We start from the raw sequence: 22,164 nt of genomic DNA, 5'->3' as shown, positions 1-22,164 counted from the left end.
AAGAAGGTCCTTACTTCCCCTTCACCTTCCACCATGATTGTAAGTTTGCAGAGGCCTCCCCGGTCATGTGGAACTGTGAGTTAATTAAACCTCTTTCCTGTATAAATTACCTAGTCTCAGATATTTCTTTATAACAGTATGAAGATGAAGTAATACACCTGCCAAATTATTCAATCACATATGACTTCTGCCCCTTCACACATAGCATCAATTTGCTATGCGATGTATTTCATTTTCACATCATGTCCAATACTGGAGGTATAAATTGTGTCAAGATTTTTAGAGACATCTAATTCATTTTATGCATTTTTTTTTTTTTTTTTTTTTTGCCAATTTGACTTCACAAAAGTGCATTATCACAACATTGGGTGTACGCATTGTGCGCATATGTAGAAATAATGAAACTTCCTCAGTAAATGAAGATGTCCTTTTGTACACCTGCATTTGTTAAAGATAAAATTTCTTTAGATCTTGGTTCTTTGGGCAACTGCATATATGTTGGTGACCCATTGAAGTTTTTAACAGATCTCATCAAAAGGCTTAGATTATCTATCAAGGTATTTCAGATGCCACAATTACAAAGCTGGGTGCACACAATTACCAACCATAGTGACTTTGTTTACACATTTTGGCTTTTAACCTATTTATAAATATGGTTTGTCTTCTCATAACTTTTACACCTATGTGACCATTGTTAGTATACCTGAGTGTTTATGCTTACCAATATCTGTATATTAATTTTTGGCTGTGTTATTGTGTAAAGTGGCCTACAAGGTATTCTGTCATGTTTTTAGATGTTGCTCAACTCTCCTTTTTAAAAATGTAAATAAACGTCTCAAGGAATTTTTATTAATTTATTTTTTCAGAATTATATTTTCAAAATTTTGATCTCTCAGGATTGTGATTTCCAGGATTTTAGACGTTAGGGATTATGATTTTTTGGGATTTCAGTGTTCAGGATTATAGTGTTTAGGACTGTATCTTTCAGGATTATGGCCCAAACCCTCAAAAGGTTAAATTTATAGTTAGGCTTTTTAGTGCCACTTATTTGAGAGCACCACAAATGTCTGTGACACAAAGAAATTTACCTTTTAACCAATTGTACTAGTTCTTTCCTGCTGCTATAACAAAATAGCTGAAACGGGGATAAGTTGTAAGAACAGAAACTTATTTCTCACAGTTCCAGAGGCTGAGAAGTCCAAGATAAAGGTGTCGACATTTGGTATCTGGTGAAGCCGCTCTCTGCTTCCATAATAGCACCTTCTTGCTGTGTCCTCATGTAGTGGAAGAGTGGAAGGGCAAGAGGGCCTCGGTAATTCCTTGCAGCCCTCTTATAAGGGTACTGGTACAGTTTGGATCTGTGTCTCCACCCAGATCTCATGTTGAATTGTAATCCCCAGTGTTGGAAGGTGGGGCCTGGTGGGAGGTGATTGGATCATGGAGGTGGATTTCTTGTGAATGGTTTAGCACCATCCCCCTTGGTGCTGTCCTCACGATAGTGAGTGAGTTCTTGTGAGATCTGGTGATTTGAAAGTATGCAGCAGTTCCCTGCTCGCTGTCTTGCTTCTGCTCTGGCCATGTGACATGCCTCCTCCCACTTCACCTTCTGCCATGATTATAAGTTCCCTCTGCAGAAACCAGGCAGATGCCAGCACCATGTTTCCTGTACAGCCTGCAAGACCTATGACTCTTTTCTTTATAAATGAAACCTCTTTTCTTTATAAATTACTCAGACTCAGGTTTTGTTTTTTGTTTTTGGGGGGTTTTTTTTTGAGACGGAGTCTCACTCTGTCACCAGGCTGCAGTGCAGTGGCACGATCTTGGCTCACTGCAATCTCTGCCTCCTGGGTTCAAGCGATTCTCCTCCCTCAGCCTCCTGAGTAGCTGGGACTACAGGCATGTGCCACCACACCCAGCTAATTTTTGTGTTTTTAGTAGAGATGAGATTTCACCATGTTGGCCAGGATGGTCTCGATCTCTTGACCTCGTGATCCACCCACCTCAGCCTCCCCAAAGTGTTGGGATTATAGGCGTGAGCCACCGTGCCCAGCCAGGTTATTTTTTTATAGAAATGCAAGAACAGACTAATTCAGGTGCTTATCCCATCCATGAGAATTCAGCCTCATTAATCAAAATATCACACTGGATCTTAGGTTCCAATCTGTGAATCTTGGGGACCCCTGTACATTCAAACCATAGTAACAAGTGTATTATTTATTACTGGATAACAAATGTCCACAAATTTAGCAGCTTTAAACCATGAGAATTTATTCTCTCGTAGTTTCTGTGGGTCAGGAGTCGGGGCACAGCTTAGCTGGATCAACTGCTCATCAGGGTCTTTCTCATGAGCCTAAATTTCAAGTGTCAGCCAGGGCTGGGCGCAATGGTTCATGCCTGTAATCTCAGCACTTTGGGAGGCTGAGGCAAGAGAATCACTTGAAGCCAGGCGTTCAAGACAGCCTGAATAACATAGTAAGACCCCCATCTCTACGAAATATATTTTTTAAATTAGCTGTGTGTGGTGGTGTACATCTGTGGTCAGCTACTTGGGAGGCTAAGATGGGAGGATTGATGGAAACCAGGAGGTTGAGGCTGCAGTAAGCCATGATCAAACCACTGCACTCCCGTCTGGGAAACAGAGCAAGATAAATGTCTGCTGTCTCAGAAATAAAATACAGTGTCAGCCAGGGCTGGAGTATCATCTGGAAGCTCAACTGGGGAGGGATCCTCTCCCAAGCTCCCTTACGTGGTTGTTGGCAGGATCCATTTCCTTTTGGGTTGTTGGTCTGAGGGCCTCAATTCCTAGCTGCTATTGACTAGAGTTAGGCCTCTCCTCAGTCCCTTGTTATGTGGGCCTCCCCACCATAACAGCTTACTTCATCAAAGCCAGCAAGATGGAAACCCAGTCTATGTAGCCCAATTACGAAGGTGACACATCGTCACCTTTGCCATATTCTCTTGGTTACAAACAAGTCATAGGTCCTGCCACACTAGTAAAGAGGGTATTAAAAAGGGTGTGAACAGTAGGAGGTGAGATCATTGGGGGGTATTTTAAAGTCTGCCACACCAAAATGTTGATTTAAATATTACTCACCCAGTCCAAAGCTTGTATGTAGGTGTGAGATATTTTGCTAGTCGGGGGAAGAAAAAGGCCCTGGGAAAAAAAAAAAAAAAAAGCCCATGCTTAAATATAATGTGACTCTAGGGTCCATCGAAAGTCTACAAAGCTGAACATTCTAGTTAACTGCTCAGGTGCCCACAGTCACTAATCAGTCACATTAAAAGCTGTTGTGCTTGTGTTTCTACTCCTTGCATTCATTCTGTGTGACTCATTCATAATAGATACTAAGTGCTGAATAGATGAATGTTTTTTAAATCTAGTATTTCTCTGTGGTGGGAAGCAGTATAGTAGTGTACCAGTTCAGAGCGTGAACTTTGGAGTCAGAAAAACCTGGGATCACTTGCTTCCTTTGCCACTTACTTGCTATATAACCCTTGGCAAGTTACTAAATTCTCTAAGGCTCAGTTTCTTTCTCTATAAAATGGGGATAATACTACCATATTTTATTACATCTAAGGCACTATATATTTTAAGATACAGCATTATTTTCTGTGTAATTCATAAAGAAAAATAATGCTGCCAATTAAACTGTGATATAACTTGATTATAAAATATACCCTGATTTCAAACATATTAAAATATGAAAAAAAAGTATGCTTTAGAATTGATGAAACGCAAGGATGCCTAACTTTTGTGGTTTTGATAAAGTTTAAATGAGATAGTACACATAAGACACTTAGTATATGTACCTTTCATATAGTAAGAGCCTAATAAGTATTAGCTATTTTATTATTAGCAATTATGGTCCTCTTCTTGCAAACTCTTAAAATGAGTCATTATATTTTGCCTTCTTTTCTAATATTTGAAACTGAGTTATAGTACAGATGTACAAAACCATTGTTGGTTTTTTTCAAAGGAGGAGGGAGATATTAACAAAATGGCTGTCACAGACCAGATGATGTATAATGACCTGTAGTTCTGTGCAAAACGCTTAATAAGTGTGACACTTGACAAAGGCCTTTGTGTGGAAGGTGTGCTTCCCACACTTCATCAATCTCTTAAGCGAAGGTAGAATAAAGGCCCAAATTATGCTCAGCAATTCAACAGGTCGAGAGCCAGCTTTTAATGCCCCTCTGCTCCACTTGCCTGTTCCTGTGATAACTGATAATTTGGTGACTAGCTGAGCCATTGCTCCACAGTGAACTGAAGGAAACCCTTTATACCTGAGACTGGAAATACTTCCGATGACAATAAAGATGTATTTGAAGCAATGTGATATTGATACAAATTGCTCCAAAGGCACAGCTATAATATACCACCATAGGAGGCCAAAGTCTGGACAATGAGTGTATCTGTTAAATTGGCCATAGGTATAAGAAACAAAGCCCAGTGCACTTCAATTACAGTCATGTGTCACTTAACTATGGGGATAGGCATTCTGAGAAATGCGTCATTAGGCAATTTTGTCATTGTGCAAACATCATAGAATACTTAACACAAACCTTGATGGTATAGCCTACTATACAGCTAGGCTATATGGTCTAGCCTGTTGCTCCCAGGCTACAAACTTGTACAGCATGTTATTGTACTGCATACTGTAGGTAATTGCAACGCAGTAGTATTTGTGTATCTAAATCTATCTAAACATTAAAAAGGTACAGCAAAAATATAATATAAAGGATTAAAAATGGTATACCTGTATAGGGCATTTACCATGAGTGGAGCTTGCAGGACTGGGGGCTGTGTTGGGTGAGTCAGTGAGTGAGTGGTGAGTGAAGTGAATGGCTAGAACCTTATTGTATACTACTGGAGACTCTATAAACACTGTACACTTAGGCTACACCAGATTTATTTTTTAAAATTTTCTTTCTTCAGTAATATAGTAACCTTGGCTTACTGTAACTTTCTTTTTTTTTTTTTTTTGAGACGGAGTCTCGCTCTGTCGCCCAGGCTGGAGTGCAGTGGCCGGATCTCAGCTCACTGCAAGCTCCGCCTCCCGGGTTCCCGCCATTCTCCTGCCTCAGCCTCCCAAGTAGCTGGGACTACAGGCGCCCGCCACCTCGCCCGGCTAGTTTTTTTTTTTTTGTATTTTTAGTAGAGACGGGGTTTCACCGTGTTAGCCAGGATGGTCTCGATCTCCTGACCTCGTGATCCACCCGTCTCAGCCTCCCAAAGTGCTGGGATTACAGGCTTGAGCCACCGCGCCCAGCCTACTGTAACTTTCTTAGTTTATTCTTAGCTTATTCTTTCTTAAAAAAAATTTAAGGTTTTTTTTTAACTTTTTGACTCTTTTAATAACACTTAGCTTAAACCACAAATACATTATATAGCTATACAAAAATATTTTCTTTACATCCTTATTCTGTAAGCTTCTACTTTAAAAATTTTTAATTTTTTACATTTTATACCTTTTTGCTGAAAACTAAGACATAAATACACACATTAGCCTGGGCCTGTACAGGCAGGATTATCGATATCATTGTCTTCCACCTCCACATCTTGTTCTACTGGAAGGTGTTCAGGGGCAATACCATACATGGAGCTGTCATCTCCTATGATAGCACTACCTTCTTCTGAAAACCTGTAAAGGACCTGCCTGAGGCTGTTTTATGGTTAACTTTTGTTTTTACATAAGTAGAAGGACTGTACTCTGAAATAACAATAAAAAGTACAGTATGGTAAGTACTAGCCAATAGGAATTTTTCAGCTCTATTATAATCTTACAGGATCACCATGGTACATGACTGTATATGGAAGGACAACTGGCCACTCATGAGTCTCCTTGGCCACCTTGAGAGACTTCATAATACTTGCCCCTTTGCACACTATTCTTGCTGCCTAATTGCCTGTGTGCCTAGCTGAACTGTAAGCTTGCAAAGGGCAGTGACTGTGTGTCCTGCTCGCCATTTTTTCTGCAGTAACTAGCACTCAGAAGGTTCTTAAATCATCACTTGGTGAAAGCATGAACACTGTTTAACCTCAGGCAAAGAAGTGAATTACATATAATGATGCCAGACTTTATCAAAATTCAAATAATAATCATTTTTTTATTCAGTACATGTTCGTCAAAATTATGGTTTGTGGTCTGCCATTAATAAGACATGTTCTTTAGGTTGTTAAACCAAGTGAGTTTCTGAAAAATAGGTATTGTGACAACTAGAAGTGCATATAGAGAAATTGTTCCAAACGACCTGTTCCTCAGTTTTATACCATATTATGGGGCAGTATATGAACCTCTTCATTTTCAAACACATAAACACAGTGGTCGCTTAAGCTTATAGTCTCAACTGCCTAGTCTGTAAAATGGAAATGATAATAATACCTGCTCGTGGGGTTGATGTGAAGATAAGATTAAATTGTATCTTTTAAATAATAATATCCCTGGTACATAATCAGCAATGAATGAGTAGTAAATAACAATATCATCATTGTTTCCATTGTAATGGAAACTTATGTGTTCACAGATCTGGGTGCCAGGAAACTTTGGTTGTTCTTAGAGGGAGTGAGATACAATGCTCTTGGATATTTCTCTCTTGAGATCCAAAAGACTCGGGTTTCTGGTGCAGCAACATGTGTTCTTTGAGGTGCTCTGATGATACTATAGGGAGCTACATTTTTTTTTTTTTTTTTGAGACGAGGTCTCCCTCTGTTACGCAGGCTGGAGTGCAGTGGTGTGATCACTTCTCACTGCAGCCTTGCTCTCCCAGGCTAAAGCCATCCTCCCTTCTCAGACTCTCAAGTAGCTGGGACTACAGATGTGCACGAGCATACTCAGCTGAGTTACTGATTTTTTTTTTTAGAGATGGGGTCTTGATGTGTTGTGCAGGCCTGGTATTGAACTTCTGAGTTCAAGTGATCCTCCCTCCTTGGCCTCCCAAAGTGCTGGAATTTCAGATGTGAGCCACTGTGGCTGGCCTTCAGCTACATTTTGCTATAACATGAACTGCTGTTTGTGGGTACTGTTGTTTGTGCATTTCTTTCCTAAAATATTCAGTGTCCTGGGACTGAGTTTTGGAAAATGGTAAAGCCCAGTCATGTGAAGCCATGGTTCTCAAGCCTGGCTGCACGCTGAAATCACCAGGGGAGTCAGGGAAGCACTACAGATGCCTGGATTCTACCTAGAACTCAGTACTTGGAATAGTTCAGATTGAACCTGGATGAGCAGTATTGAGAACCTGAGATTTAGAGACACTGGGAATCACTGTTTTTCAGTAGTCATGTCTGTTTTCCTCAGCTGGACCCATTCTATTCTATTTTTTGGGTTTTTTGTTTGTTTGTTTGTTTGCTTGTTTTTGAGATAGAGTCTCAGTCACCCAGGCTGGAGTGCAGTGGCATGATCTTGGCTCACTGCAGCCTCCACCTCCCAGGCTCAAGCAATTCTCCTGCCTCAGCCTCCCGAGTAGCTGGGATTATAGGAGCCTACCACCACGGCTGGGCTAATTTAGTAGAGACAGGGTTTCACCATGTTGGCCAGGCTGATCTTGAACTCCTGACCTTGTGATCTGCCTGCCTTGGCCTCCCAAAGTGCTGGGATTACAGGTGTGAGCTACTGTGCCCAGCCCTGTTTTTTCTTTTCTTTTCTTTTTTTTTTTTTTAAGTGTTTTATTTACTTTGGATTTCAATAGATCCTGGATATATCCTGGAAGTCGAGTGGATGCAAATCTTAAGCCGTGGTGGGAAGGGACACTATGGAAGGAGTGACACAATTGAGTGCCTCCTTGGTGCTAGACCTGTGATGAACTTTTACCCTACTATCTTCTGCTAATTGTTGTTAATTTTTTACTAATTTACTATATTGGTCAGATTAGGCTAGGTCTGCCATGGTGACAAACAGCCCCAAATCTCAGTAGACTTAAACAGCAAAGTCTTTAATATATTTCTGGCTTATGCTTCATGTCCATCCAGGATTCAGGTAAATGTAGCAAGGAAGAGAACACAGAGAACTGAGCACCAGCGTTAGAGAAGCAACGCTTGTCACTTCTGCTCACGTTCCATTGACCCAAGTAGATCATGGGGTCATGCCTAACTGCAGGGGAACAGGGTTTACAATCTATCCTAGGCCTCGAAGGAGGAGGCCTTGTGAACAGTCTTTAAGACCTGAACAATGAGAATGGTTTTTTGTTTGGCAGCAAGTCAGTTTCTTTTACATTTATCCATTTATGAAATCCCAAACCAGAATTGGTATTATATGGAACTATTCTGGGGCTTTCAGAAGTGTTCATATTTCATGTCAAATGGAGTTAATTTGCATACATACATACCATTTCGTAATTTTAAGAAATTTTGTGGAGGGTTTTCAAAAGAAATTTAATACTTGTTTTAATTTTCTGTTACAATTTTAGCATGAGAAAATGGCTGCAAAGCTGCAGATATTTTTGTTCTTTCCTTTTCTATATTTGTTGAACTAGTTAGAGGTGACTGCACATACCAGTGCAGAGGAAATACTTACCCAAACCACTAAATGGCTGTCCTGCTTGGTGTTGCATTTGTGGGAGATACTGGCTGTCCTGTTAGTATTCTACATTACTGAGCACTCAGCTCCATGACAAGAGATTAAACTGAAAGAAATGTTAAAATTAGTTCAGAAAATACAATCGTAAGGAAAAGAAAAAACAGGAAGAAGAAATTCAGGAAAGACCTTTTAGGTTTGGGAGTAGACAGGAGAGAGGTTTGTTTTGCTCATTTCTGATAGACAGTGGCATTCCACAGTTCAAAGCCAAGTAAGTAAGACTGGAAGCTGCTTGCTCAGGGTGTACACACTAAGGTCTCTGCCTGCATCACTACTCCTGGAAGTGAAGAGCCCTGAAATTCCCAGACGCTCGGTGTTCATGTAGCAAAACAGCAAATGCTAGAGAGCATCTCTCATGGGGTCTGCCTTTGAGGATCGGAGAGGCCTGGCTATTTAGCACTGCGTATTTTTTCCATCAACTCTGTAGCTGACTTTGGGCTTTAACTTTTCTCAGGGGTTACTACATGTTTGGGGAAGCTGACAGCCCCAGCGTGGATGATATTACTTTAAACATTTTTAAAACATTCTGTCCTTTTCAGATAACTTTGCTTCATTGCTTCCTTCTTTATAAAATGTCCCCTTAGAGAGTAGGACACGTTTTATTCATTAGAATTGGAAGGGGAAAAAAGCATTCCATTCTTTAGAGCCACATCCAGTGTTCACTGCTTTTGAAGAAGGAGGGATGTTTGACACAGAAATGCATCAATGGGGAAGGCCACATTTAACTTTTGTTGTTTGGGCCCAGCACTGGAACCAAACCAGTTTTTTTCCCCCCCCCCCCCCCTTTTTTTTTTCCTTTGGTCCAAGTGGCAGAAAGCCCAGAAATATAAGTTTGCATTGCCAAGAGATGGCTCTAAATATAGTGCTGGTGGGCAGGAAGATTGTTTCCTCATGAATGCAACTGGTGTGTGCTGTATACTCCTTGCCCTCCTCCAGCGGGAAGGAAGAGTTTGGCTTTGCTGCACCACAAGTCTCAGGCCCTCCTGGCTGGAGGAGTTTAGAAACAGGAGCCTGGGCAGATTTGCTTTGCACTGTAATCTCCAGCCAAGACGTGCAGATCAAACAGTCACTACCTAGCTGGCTGTTTTATTCTTTAGGATTTAGGAGTGTAATTAAACACACAACAGTGGCCAGCTTTTAGAGACTGGGAAGAAAGCATTGTGTATGCCTTGTTTAAACACGGATTGTTTGTAAAAGGTATTTAAAAAAAACGTTGCTTTGCCTTGTGTTTGCTTGGAAATACGGGAGGAGTTGGCTGGCTACCGTCTACCAACCAGCTTTGAAACGTGAATACTTTTTACTTTTTCACCAGGGCAGCATTTTGCTCTTTCCTACTGCAACTGAAAGGAAATGGAACTGGTGGGATTATTAGACTGGCTTGAAAATGCTAACTTTAAAAGATTTTTTTTTTTTTTTTTTGACCAGACACGGTGGCTCAGGTCTGTATTCCCAGGACTTTGGGAGGCCGAGGTGGGCAGATCACCTGAGGTCAGGAGTTTGCGACCAGCCTGACCAACATGGAGAAACCCCATCTCTACTAAAAATACAGAATTAGCCAGGCGTCAGGATGCAGGCCTGTAATCCCATCCACTAGGGAGGCTGATGCCGGAGAATCACTTGAACCCGGGAGGTGGAGGTTGCAGTGAGCCGAGATTGCACCATTGTACTCCAGCCTGGGCAACAGGAGCAAAACTCCATCTCAAAAAAAAAAAAAAAAAAAAGGATTTTTTTTTAAGTTTACCTCCAAAGCAGAGCAGTCTAGCATTATAAAGAGCTTGACTCAAAACCTCCTACTGTTATCTTGCCCTCAGCAATTAAACAAAATATACTTTGAAACCTCAGCTTGTAGATCAGATTGCCCCAAAGGGATGGAGAGAGCTGGTTTGATCATTGTATTGGTCCAGTTCCTGGATAAAGGTTTACTTTATCTCACTTTGTTGGTTTTTTTTTTTTTTTTTTATCTTTTTCCTTGGCAGTGGATATAAAATGACAGCTTTGCAGATTAATGTTGATTTGGCTTTTATGGTAAAAGCTTATTTTGCCTAAGGAAATACTGCAAAGTAGCCAGTGCATTTATATAATGAAATCATCTGTGTTGAATGTATTAGCATTGAATAATTAAACTCAGCCTATAGTTGGTTCTAAAACACAGTGCTTCTTAACAAGAGACTGTTAACTCAATAACAAGCAATGGGTAGATCTCATCTCAGAATCCTGGCTGGGGCTGGGCATGGTGGCTCACGCCTGTAATCCCAGTACTTTTGGAGACGGAGGTGGGCGGATCACCTGAGGTCAGGAGTTCGAGACCAGCCTGGCCAACTGGTGAAACCCCATCTCTACTAAAAAAATTACAAAAATTAGCCGGGCGTGGTGGTGAGCACCTGTAATCCCAACTACGTGGGAGGCTGAGAATCACTTGAACCCAGGAGGCAGAGGTTGCAGTGAGCTAAGACTGCACCACTGCACTCCAGCCTGGGTGACAAGAACAAAACAAAAAAAAGAATCCTGGCTGACTTCAAGTCATGCCACTCACACCACTTGAAAGAGAGTAAAATAGTGATTTTTGATGCTGAAAGATCACACTTTAGCATCAAGCAATTTCGGGAATCTTTACATGTATGTACTTTTAGATTCCACTGATTGGGAAAATGCAAAGGAGAAACAGCTGCTGGAAATTAATGCTTATGTATGAGTTTTTATTATACTCATTATAATATCTTCCATGTATATTTGGAAAATAATTCAAATATGTGGTGGGTAAATTGCAGCACCTGAAACAGTGCTTGCCTCATATTAGCATTTGGTAAATAGTTTTGACTGAAAATTAAACATTGTTCAGTCAAGAGACAGTTGTTAGTGTCCAAGCAGACTGACAGAAACTTCAGACCCACAGGTTAGAAACCAAGATCCAATCTATTTCTCTTCCTCTCTTCCTTATAGGGCTCTTGTGTTGTCACTGTAAATAAAGACCAGGAAAGAACCAGCACACTGGCCCCGGGAGTCATTCTTTGGTCAGGGAAGGGCACCCTAGCAGTGAGAAGTAGTTCACTGCCCACCTAGCTTTACAGTGTGATTATTTATGTCATTTCAAGCTGACAGTTTAAAGACTTCCTCCACCTTGTCTCTTCTGTAATAAATATGTCCAGATATTAAGATTTGAGTGGTTAAAAAAAAGCAAAACTTTTCCCATTAGCATTGTTTTGTTAAAACAGGTTATCTACATTGCGGGAATAAACGTTTTCCCACACAAGAATTATTAGAGTGATTCGTTCATAAATATTTTTATTTTTCCTAAACTGATTTTTAGTTGAAAAGATTTGTTTAGGAACAGTTACCCCAAGATGTCTTCAGAGATTCCTGAACTCCTCAGCGCTGTGCCGTCCGGGATAGTAGCCGCACATGGCTTTTGACCATCTGAGATGATCCTAGTGAGAACTGGGATGTGCTAAAAGTTTAAAATAAGGCCGGATGCAGTGGCTCACACCTGTAATCCCAGCACTTTGGAAGGCTGAAGTGGGTGGATCACCTGAGGTCAGGCGTTCAAGACCAGCCTGGCCAACATGGTGAAACCTGTCTCTACTAAAAACACAAAATTAGCCAGGTGTGGTGGTGTGCACCTGTAATCCCAGCTACTTGGGAGGCTGAGGCAGGAGAATTGCTTGAACCCAGGAGGCAGAGAGTGCAGTACACCGAGATCATGCCATTGCACTCCAGCCTGGGCAACAAGAGTGAAACAACTTCTCAAAAAAAGAAAAAAAAAAGAAAAGTTTAAAATACATGCTGGATTTTGAAGAGTTGTATGAGGAAAAGGATATAAATTATCTTGTCAATTTTTAATATTGATTTCGCATTGAAATATTTTGCGTATGTTATACTAAATAAGATATGTTATTAAAATTAATTTCTCTCTCTCTCTCTTTTTTTTTTTAGTGTAGCTACCAGGAAATTCAGAATTATGTATGTGGCTTGCATTGTGTTTTTATTAGGTAGCATAGAATTAGTGTTTGAGGAGATCCCACCCCTCTGAGTCAGAGTGAGAAATCATCCCTGGCCTCCAATTGCACACAAGTTGGCAGTCATTGCCTGTGGTGCCAACCCTGTTCCATGTTGCAGCTGCTTGGGGGGATGTATGAGGACTGTGAGACCATACCTTGGCTGTGCAGGCAGGAATATCCTGAACTACTGGCCTGATATCATTTGCCCATCCAGGAGGAGTTCTTGATTAGCCTAAAGGATAGTTAACTAGAAGCTTCCAGGGCGCAGGACTAAGTTCAAGTTAATGTTAAGGTGATTCTGTGAGAAGGCAAACATCTTATACAGTGCAGGTGAGGGAAGATTCACGCACCTGGAACCATCCAGGCTAGTCGAGTTCGGCCTGATAAGTCACCTCTGGTAAACAGGGAAGGAGGGTCCACCCCTGATTCAGTTACTGACACCATAGGTATAGTCACAGGCCAATGTCCTGCTGCTCTCCACAGGGACCCTTTTCCTTGGAAGAGATTTACCAAATGCTAATTGAGTGTTTGTTAAATGTTTACTATGGGCCAAGCACTGGGTTTTTCTCTATGCATTAAACGTGTGAATAAAGGGAAAAAAGGGCTTCTGTCTTGAGTGGCACACATAGGACAACTGGATTTCTCTTCATGCAGAATAAACATCAAGAGATTTTGGAAGCATAATTTTTTGGTAGTTGGGCAGCTGGTGATCATTGGTTCCAGCACCCTTACTCCTTGTCTAAATCAGAGGTTGCAGCTCTGGTCATGTTATACTGGAGGATTCCACACACTAAACCTATGTAGTAGATCCTGCCCCACCTCAGGGCTATGTGATATGATATATGCTGTTTCCACACTGTGCGACTACATGCTATCTTATTGGTTTAAATGGTGTAGGTGACCATAACACAACAGCAAGCATCCTGTGTATATAAGTACAGAAAAGATACAGTAAAAATCACCATAAAAGACAAAAAGTGGGGTCAGGTGCAGGGGCTCACACCTGTAATCCCAACACTTTGGGAGGCTGAGGCAGGAGTATCTCTTGAGGCCAGGAATTCAAGACCAGCCTGGTGAACATAGTGAGACCCCATCTCTACGAATAAAAGAGTAAATAAAGGGCTCCTAATCTACTAGGGAGGTGAAGACTGTTGGTTATTTGCAGGTAGTTAAAATTATATAGTTGTTAGGAAGTAGATGGGGCCATTCTGTTGTGGGCACAGGGACTGAACTCACATCACACCTCACTCATTAGTAGATGACCATAGATATCAAATTGCTTTAAACGAGTTTCTGCGTCTTCACTGCTGAATCCCCAGCACCAGGAAACATGATTGGAACCATTAGTTGCTAAATAAATAATTTGTTAAATGAACCAATGTTTGAATGGAATTTCTGCATTTCTCCTACTCCCCAGAAAAAAGGGCCTGACCATGTCTTTTAGAGGCAGCCTAGAAGCTGGAGAAGATGTCTCAGAACTAGTCAACTTCCTTCTTCTCTCCCTTCCTCCTTTCTTCCTTCCAAATTTTGGTGTCTTTCCTGACTCTAAGCCAAGTTCCCCTCACCAGTCTTTCTGTTTCCAGAACTTTTTCCTACTATTTTCCTTGGGTTCTTTCCACCCAAGAGTAAGTTGCTTTCACCCTTGCTATTTGCTACAGCAATGCCCATTCCCCTACCATTTCCACTAGTCTAAAATATGGATTTTACACAGTATTTTAAAAAGTGATGTTGCTAATGCATTGGTTTGGGCCTAGGGGGATCTTGTGAGATCTTTCCAGGCAGAGGTAGAACTCTAAGGTCAAAAGGATGGTTGCCTACAAATATGAAGGCACTGATGCTGGAGCTGAGAGGACTGGATGATGGCCTTAACTCAGATGCCATGACATTAGATAGCTGCCTCCTACTGTTGGTCAGTTTCTCCCTTCAAGGAACAAAAACTCCCCATTCTCACTTCACCAGACACATTTCTTCTATTTACATGAGGCTCTCCAGCATACTTAGGCTGGAGAAGAGGGTTCCATTAGACTTTGCATGGTGCCTGTCTTTATTATACCAATATTTTGTTCTGGTTATATACTTGCCATTATTTTGGGAATGGGCATTTCTACGTCACAATCTCTTTTCTTCTGACAATCCAGGAAACATCTCTGACTATAAAACAGATTATTTTTGAAGATGGAGTATAGCCTTCACATAAAGCCTTGCTGTTTGTAGGAGAATTGCTATATCTAACAACTATTGCAACTTCCCAAGAGGAAAGTGAAGTGCTTTAAACATTTTTTCACTGTGGCTCACGCCTGTAATCCCAGCACTTTGGGAGGCCGAGGTGGGCGGATCCCAAGATCAGGAGATCAAGACCAGCCTGGCCAAAGTGAAACCCTGTCTCTACTAAAATACAAAAAATTAGCCAGGCATGGTGGCACGCACCTGTAGTCCCAGCTATGAGGCAGGGGACTCGCTTGAATCTGGGAAGTGGAAGTTGCAGTGAGCCGAGATCGCGCCACTGCACTCCAGTCTGGCGACAAGAACGAGACTCCATCTCAAAAAAACAAACAAACATTTTTTTCAAAAATCTACTTAAATGGTTCAAAGTTCTTGTGGTTGGAGTGGCTTTCATCATAATTGCTGATGCAATCATAAAGTCAGCCTGAGTGTACACCATGGAATGAGGATGTGCTGAATGTAGCCTGTATTTCTCTAATGACATCCTTCATTCAAGTTTATTTTAATGCCACAGTATTTGGAAAGAGGAATTTACTAAGCCCTTGTCCCCAGTCTCACTCCCTACTTCCATTTTTCAGAGGTTTATGTAGCATATAAAATAAAAGAGCAAATGCAAATCAAAAGTCTTCCAGCAGAGCTAGTGTTTTGTACTGTTTTGTAGTTCTGGCTATTTATGGTATAAACTATATTCAAGTCCCATGAACAGGGCTTTTCAATTAGCTTGAAAAAAATTATTAAATGTTTGGTGAGTACCAGAATAGCAAGATTCATGGTTATTTGGAAGGCCTGTTTTATGCTTTGAGGCCACTGTGGCCTACCACAGAGCCTACACTGCAGACTGTGAATTTAGCAAATCCCAGGGACTTGCCTGGAAGTCAGAATTGGTCCCATATGACTAAAGACAATTTATTCAAGTACCCAGTTTCTTCAAGCAGAAAGTTAGAGGTGTTGGGATCAAGGAAGCAGATAAGGAAAGTCCAGATGAAGCACATATTAGGAAGACAGCATATTGTCAAAGACAGTATAAACTGGATTCAGGACTACACAGTGATTTTCCAGTTTAATACTATTGCCTTTAAAATAGTAATAGTGCTGCTTTATATTATGAAGGACTTTATGGACTGATTGATGTGTACTTTCCCAACTATATTTTCATTTCACCTTACTAATAATGTGAATCGTGAGGACCTTTTGCCTGGTTTACTCTGCAGACTGCATTTAAATGCCTTTCTCCAGGAAGCCTTCTCTGACGCACCCCTGAGACCAATCTCCTTGCCACCCAGGACTGAGTTCCCTATTGCCCATAACAGTGGGTCCTGATCCCTCTCACAGGACCTGAATTCGCATGATTATTTGTCTGCTGCCCCCATCAGACTTATAAAAGTACTTGAAAACATAGGTTCTATCTAGTTGGTTCTTGTACTGCCAAACTTAGTATAATACCCAGTGTGTCATAGGTGCTGAATTTACTTGAACTGTGGAGGCAAAAATGAGGTTCAGAAAACTGAAACATCTTGCCCAAGGTGCTAGAATGTGAACGCCATAAAAGTAAAGCCTCAAACTATCACATTCAGTACAATATCCCCAACATCTAAAAGAGTGCTTTGCACAGAGTAGGTCCGAAAAAGGTTGAATCAGTGAATAAAATGGGTAATAGACCAGGACATAAACCCAGGTCTGCCCTATCGAAACCCTGTACTTTTTTATATTACGTCCAAAAATATATACTATGCTTTCTCTTCAGATGGTATAAATCTTTCGCCTTTTATTATAGATCCAAAAACATGAAAGGCGATCGAACCTATTTAATAAGCCTCCCACATGCCCAACCCTATGTAAGAGACTTTCTTGTTTATGATTTTATTTAATGTTTCCAACAGTGCTGGAAACATTGTATGAGGTTACATTTCACTTGGGTTAATACCTGAAAGCATAGAGTAGGCATTTGTTTAATTGTATAAGAAGTTGTCAAATAGTTTCCCAAAGTGATGGTTCCATTTTACAATCTTCACAACAATCCTGAGAAAGCCTGAGTTGTGAGAAAGTCTGAGCTGTCCTAGGAAATTAAATCTACTTTCCCTTGACAGAAATATATTTAATCAGTTAAGAGTAGTTGAGACGATCTTGATGTTTTCCTTATCTTTCCAAAGGGCCTGCTTGTTCCTGTTTTGTACACTCTGTCTTTAGAATCTGCGTGGTTCTGAGCTCGTGTTTGACTTCATTTTGAAGTACAATGTTTTTGCAGCTGTAATCCGATATGTGGAATTTGGTCATGCTCATGTGCATTTACTGGTATTTTCAGATATGAAAGCACTTCCAAAATTATAAAAAGAGGAATTGCAGAGGAATATTTTTAATGGACACATTCATACATAGTAATCCCCTTGTTGTGATATGCATGTTTTCTAGCAAAGTTGATTGTACATTTTATAGAGTATTCTATTATTTACATGTTTAAGGTATATCACTTACTTAAAACTTTGGTTGAGGTGGGTGGCCAGTCTGTTAAGATACTGGGTATTATCCATACGTAATGGTATTTCTCCTGAAGATGTCATTTCCCCCTCATAGTTAAATTTACCCTCAGAGCATTTTTCTAGTCCTGGAACTTAGCTGTGTAATTGCCACAGCCCTACCAACCAAAACTAAGCAATTTCTCCCTGTGCTTGAGAATTCCTTGAATTGAAATTTCTCTGTCTTGACTATCTATAAAACTTAATATAGTCTCTATCTATAAAGACTATAATATAGTCTCTATAAAGCTTAATATAGTCTCTATCTTGACTAGCTGTAAAGCTTAATATAGTCAATGGTAACATTGCAGAAGTAGGGGCTGCCGTCAAAAATACAATGTGACGTGGATTTAAAATTCCATAGGAGACCAGAAAGAAGTAAAACTATTTAGTTCCTGGATTATGACTTTGGAAATTTGAAACGTTTATATCAAATAGATTGAGACACTGATACCTATATTTACAGCAAAACTAAGGAAAAAACAGAATGCTGCAGGAGGTTGTAAGAATAGAAGAAATGGGTGTCCTCTTAAAGCACACAGTTTTTACTCTAAACTTACTTAAACATTTTAAAAATTTATCATTCAAATTGTAAATGTTTTTCTTAATTATTGACCATAGATTTTTTAAAGTATAATTTTTAATGCATACAAGTGTCATTTCTGTTTGTTTTGTATTACTTTCATTTTCTCATAGCCATTTACTAATACAAAGGAATAAGTAAAAATTTAGGTACTTATGAGCTTTGAGGATCAGTAAAAAATAAAGACATAATCTGTTTGCTTCTAGTTTAAACCACAGAATTAGCTACTTGAACATTTAATATTGGTTAGTTCATGTGTGTCTCCTCATTACTTCTGGCCTCCCCAATGGTAAAAGGGATGGTCCATTAGTTAAGCACATTATTTTGAGCAAAGATCACCCTTTCCCTGGCTCTGTGCATAAATAAAAGCGTATTTGTGCCAGTTGAGTGCACTTGTGAATTGTGATGAAGATGTCATGCACTAATTTGCAGCCAGATTAGATTATGACAAATTTAGCAGGGATGACATGATTATTTGAATGGAGATTTGAAATTTTTCATGATTTGAAAGTCCCCGAGCCCTTTATTCTCATGAATGATTATACTCTGCAACAAGGGAGACTATATTTAATGATGTGATTAGCAGTTTGTGACATATTTCATTTTGTGTTCTCATGTGATTGAGTTACTTTCAAATAGTACCTTGGGGAGATGAATTAACTATTTTAGTGCCCTAGGATTTAGTTTAATGAAGTACTTCTCTCCATGTTGCTTCAATGTTCTAGAACAGTGCCATCCAAATATATATATATGTAATGTTGCGAGACACATGTTTTTTTCAGTAGCCACATTTTTAAAAAGTGAAAAGAAATAGGTGATATTAATTTGAATAATATAAATTTAACCACCATGTCTAAAATGTTATTTCAATATGTAATCAGTATTTTAAAAATATTAGTGGTGTAGTTTAGATTATTTTTTTAAATATGTCTTAGAAATCTGGTGTTTATTTTAAACTCACAGTACATCTCAATTCAGACTAGCCACATTTCAAGTCTAGAAAAGATCTTCCTGTCTTGCAGTCTGGAAGCCTCACACTGGGTTTTGCTATGAAAATCACTAAGTTTTGTTTTTTCTTAGAGTCACATTTCACTATCTTTAAGTCTTGAGATCATTGAAAAGGGAAGTTTTGATCATTACAAAAGCCAGCACTTTCTGAACCATCCACTGTGTGAAGCATGTTACATCTTTTCATTATCTAATTTAATTTTCACAGGGACCCTATAAAGTTAGACATCTCTATCTCTGTGTTACACATGAGGAAATTGAGACACAGAGATTGATCTACCTGTTTGAGGTAACATTGGGTAGTAGGAGGCACAGTCAGGATTCCAATCCAGGTTTGCTGGGCCCACCCCCAACTCTCTGCTGAGAAAGGAATGGAGACTCCAGGCATGCTGGCTGCTGAGCTACCAGGAGCCATTCCAGATGAGTGAGAATGGAGGGTATGTGGAGCAGCAGCAGCCAGGAGAGCCACTAGGTCAGCGCTGAAGCCCACCTGCTTCTCTGAACATCCCAGACATGTGTTTCTCTTTCTCCAGACAACATTTAGTTTATATTTATTTATTTATCATTACATGTATAGATGTTTACCTACTATTAGTTTATATTTATTTATCGTTACATGTGTAGATGTTTACCCACTAAGTTCATACAAACACATCCTTAAGCATGTTTATAAATTTGGCTGAGTACCTATGCCTCATATTGTTGAGATGAGTAACTCCTTAACCTTTACACTGATAAGAACCTGTTAATGTCATTCAAACATATTTTTAATATGGAGATGTTTTCTTTTTAATTTTAATAGGAGTCTTTTTTTTTATGCAGTTGCAAGATGTAATAGAGTGAAAACAGAGCTCCCATACAAAGGCAGGGGACCCAAAGAGGGTAGCCGTTGCCAGCTCAAATGCCTGGGTTTATATCCTGATCATTGTCCCTCCCCCTGTGCTCTCAGGAGATAGATGATTGGCTATTTCTTTACCTCCTGTTTTTGCCTACTTAGCATTTTAGTGAGCTCTCTTTCCTACATGATTGGTCAGGTGTGAGCTAAGTTGCAAGCCCCATGTTTAAAGGTGGATGCAGTCACCTTCCCAGCTAGGCATAGGGATTCTTAGCCTAGGAAATCTAGCTAGTCTTGTCTCTCAGTACCCCCTCTGAACAGGAAAACCCAAGTGCTATTGGGGAGGTTTGCCGACGATGGCTCTAACTGCTTCCTGGTGAATTGGGGCATAGTAGGGGTCTTGCAGTTGAGATTTCCTCAGGAGGGGTGCCTTTGATGTCATCAACATCAAAGCATGGGCTAGCAGGCCAGTCCAGGGATCTGTGGTAGATCTTAGTCATGGACTGCATCTGGGGCTCCATTTGAAGAACTATTTGTAGTTTTAGAGCTTCAATTCTGGGAGAGACAAACTTAACAAGGAGGTTAAAGATACAGGGATTGAAAGGTATAGCCTGCAGTGCAGGGGATTATTTCCTGGGCACACTTCACAGGCCTTGACTATCTGCTTGATAGTTTTGAAAAGGCCTGGTCCAGTGAATAATGATTTGGCCATCTGATGGGTGCTATCAATGCCTAAGTGAAAGGTTTGGTGAAGGGTTTTAAGTAATTTTCATTGGTTAGCTGCAGGCAAAAGTATTTTCCCTTCTTCGGTGGCTGGACATCCTGAGGGGAGGAAACTGTGTCCTCGTGAGGTTCCCATTCTATTTCTCCTGCTGAGTACTGGGGCTTGGTTTCTTGGAGGGGACTAGGGGTCCTTCTATAAGTATTTCTAATGGAGGGTCCCGCCTCGTGGCTCTTTTGGCTTCAATATCTGCTTGGCAGTTTCCTTCTAGTTCCCTTTTCTTTCCTTTCTGATGACCCCGGCAGTGTAAGACTGCCACCCTTTAAGTTTCTGTACAGCCAATAATAATCTCCCAATGGCTTCCTGATGTTTGACAGGTGTTCCCTCGGAAGTTAGGAATTCCCTTTCTGTCCATGTTGCTGTGTGGGCATGGAGCACTAGGTAAGCATACTTAGAGTCTGTATATATATTTACCCTTTTTCCTTCTCCTAATTCTAGTGCCTGAGTGAGGGCTATTAGTTCTGCCAGCTGAGCGCTAGTTCCTGGAGTGAGGGGACTACTTTCAAGTATTCCATTATCACTGACCACTGCTTACCCCACTTTTCAAAGTCCTTTTTCTACAAAGGAACTTCCATCAGTATACAAGTTGAGGTCGGGATCAGTCGAGGGAACCTCTAGAAGGTCCCCTCAAGCAGCATAGGTTTGAGCAATCACCTGTTGACGGTTATGTTCTATCTTTTCTTCATTGTCTGGAAGAAATGTGGCTGGGTTAAGAGTTGCACAAGTACGCAGTCACACCACTGGCACTTCAAATGATAAAGCCTGATATTTAAGCAAATGGTTGTCTGACAGCCACAAGTCTCCTTTAGCAGTGAGTATGCCGTTTACATCATGAGATGTCCACATAGTAAGATCTCTTCCCTGTATTATTTTAACTGCCTCAGATACTAAGACTACTACTGCCGCCACTACCCGTAAACAGTGAGGCCAACCCTTTGCCATTACATCAATTTCCTTCCTCAGGTATGCCACGGGTTGCAAGCTGGTCCCTCGGACCTGTGTAAGGACTCCTAGAGCTATTCTCGTTTTTTTCTGTGACATAAAGAAAAGTCTTGCCTCGTTGGCAGGCTTAACACTGGGGCTTGGGTTAGGGCCCTCTTAGGGCCTGGAAAGCCACTTCTGCTTCAGCTGTCCATCTTACTAAATGGATATTGGCTTTCTGAGTTTCCTTAATTAGTGTATATAATGGCCTGGTTATTTCGCCATACCTGGGAATCCATATTCGGCAGAAGCCTGTTATGCCAAGGAACCCTCTTAGTTGCTTTAGGGTTTTGGGATGAGGATAAGCCAGTATAGGCTGGATACGTTCCTCACTGAGGGCCCTGGGGCCTTTGGATAGTTTTAGCCCTAAGTATTTATGTAAGCAGAGCTGAGCCTTTGGTTTGGAAACCTTGTAGCCACAGGTGGTGAGGAAGTTTAAAAGCGCTTGGGTGGCTTGATGGTACAAGGTTTCTGAACAGGTGGCTAGAATTAAATCATCCATGTACCAAAGGACATGAGTGTCCAAGTATGAGAACTGGCTCAAGTCTTGGGCTGATGCCTGGCCAAATAGATGGGGACTATCCCTGAACCCTTGGGGTAAAACAGTCCAGGTGAGTTGAGACGTTGGGTTCGAAGGATCTTCAAAGGCTAACAAGAATTGAGAGTCAGGCTGTA

General features: G+C 40.7%; 1 protein-coding gene and 1 non-coding gene across 3 annotated transcripts in view; both read left to right on the top strand.

The window, feature by feature from the left end:
• Positions 1 to 22,164, top strand: part of ZNF704 (zinc finger protein 704) — a 248,598-nt gene that overhangs the window by 120,431 nt on the left and 106,003 nt on the right. The gene's annotated exons all lie outside the window — the stretch shown is intronic.
• LOC111553194 lies at positions 13,162 to 13,295 on the top strand. Its single transcript, XR_002734846.1, has one exon. It is a non-coding gene; the product is annotated as a U11 spliceosomal RNA (small nuclear RNA).

The sequence above is a fragment of the Piliocolobus tephrosceles genome, chromosome 7 (assembly GCF_002776525.5).
Source record: "Piliocolobus tephrosceles isolate RC106 chromosome 7, ASM277652v3, whole genome shotgun sequence".
NCBI lineage: Eukaryota > Metazoa > Chordata > Mammalia > Primates > Cercopithecidae > Piliocolobus > Piliocolobus tephrosceles.
The sequence above is the reverse complement of the archived record's forward strand: the minus strand, read 5'-3'. Positions and strand labels throughout refer to the sequence as shown.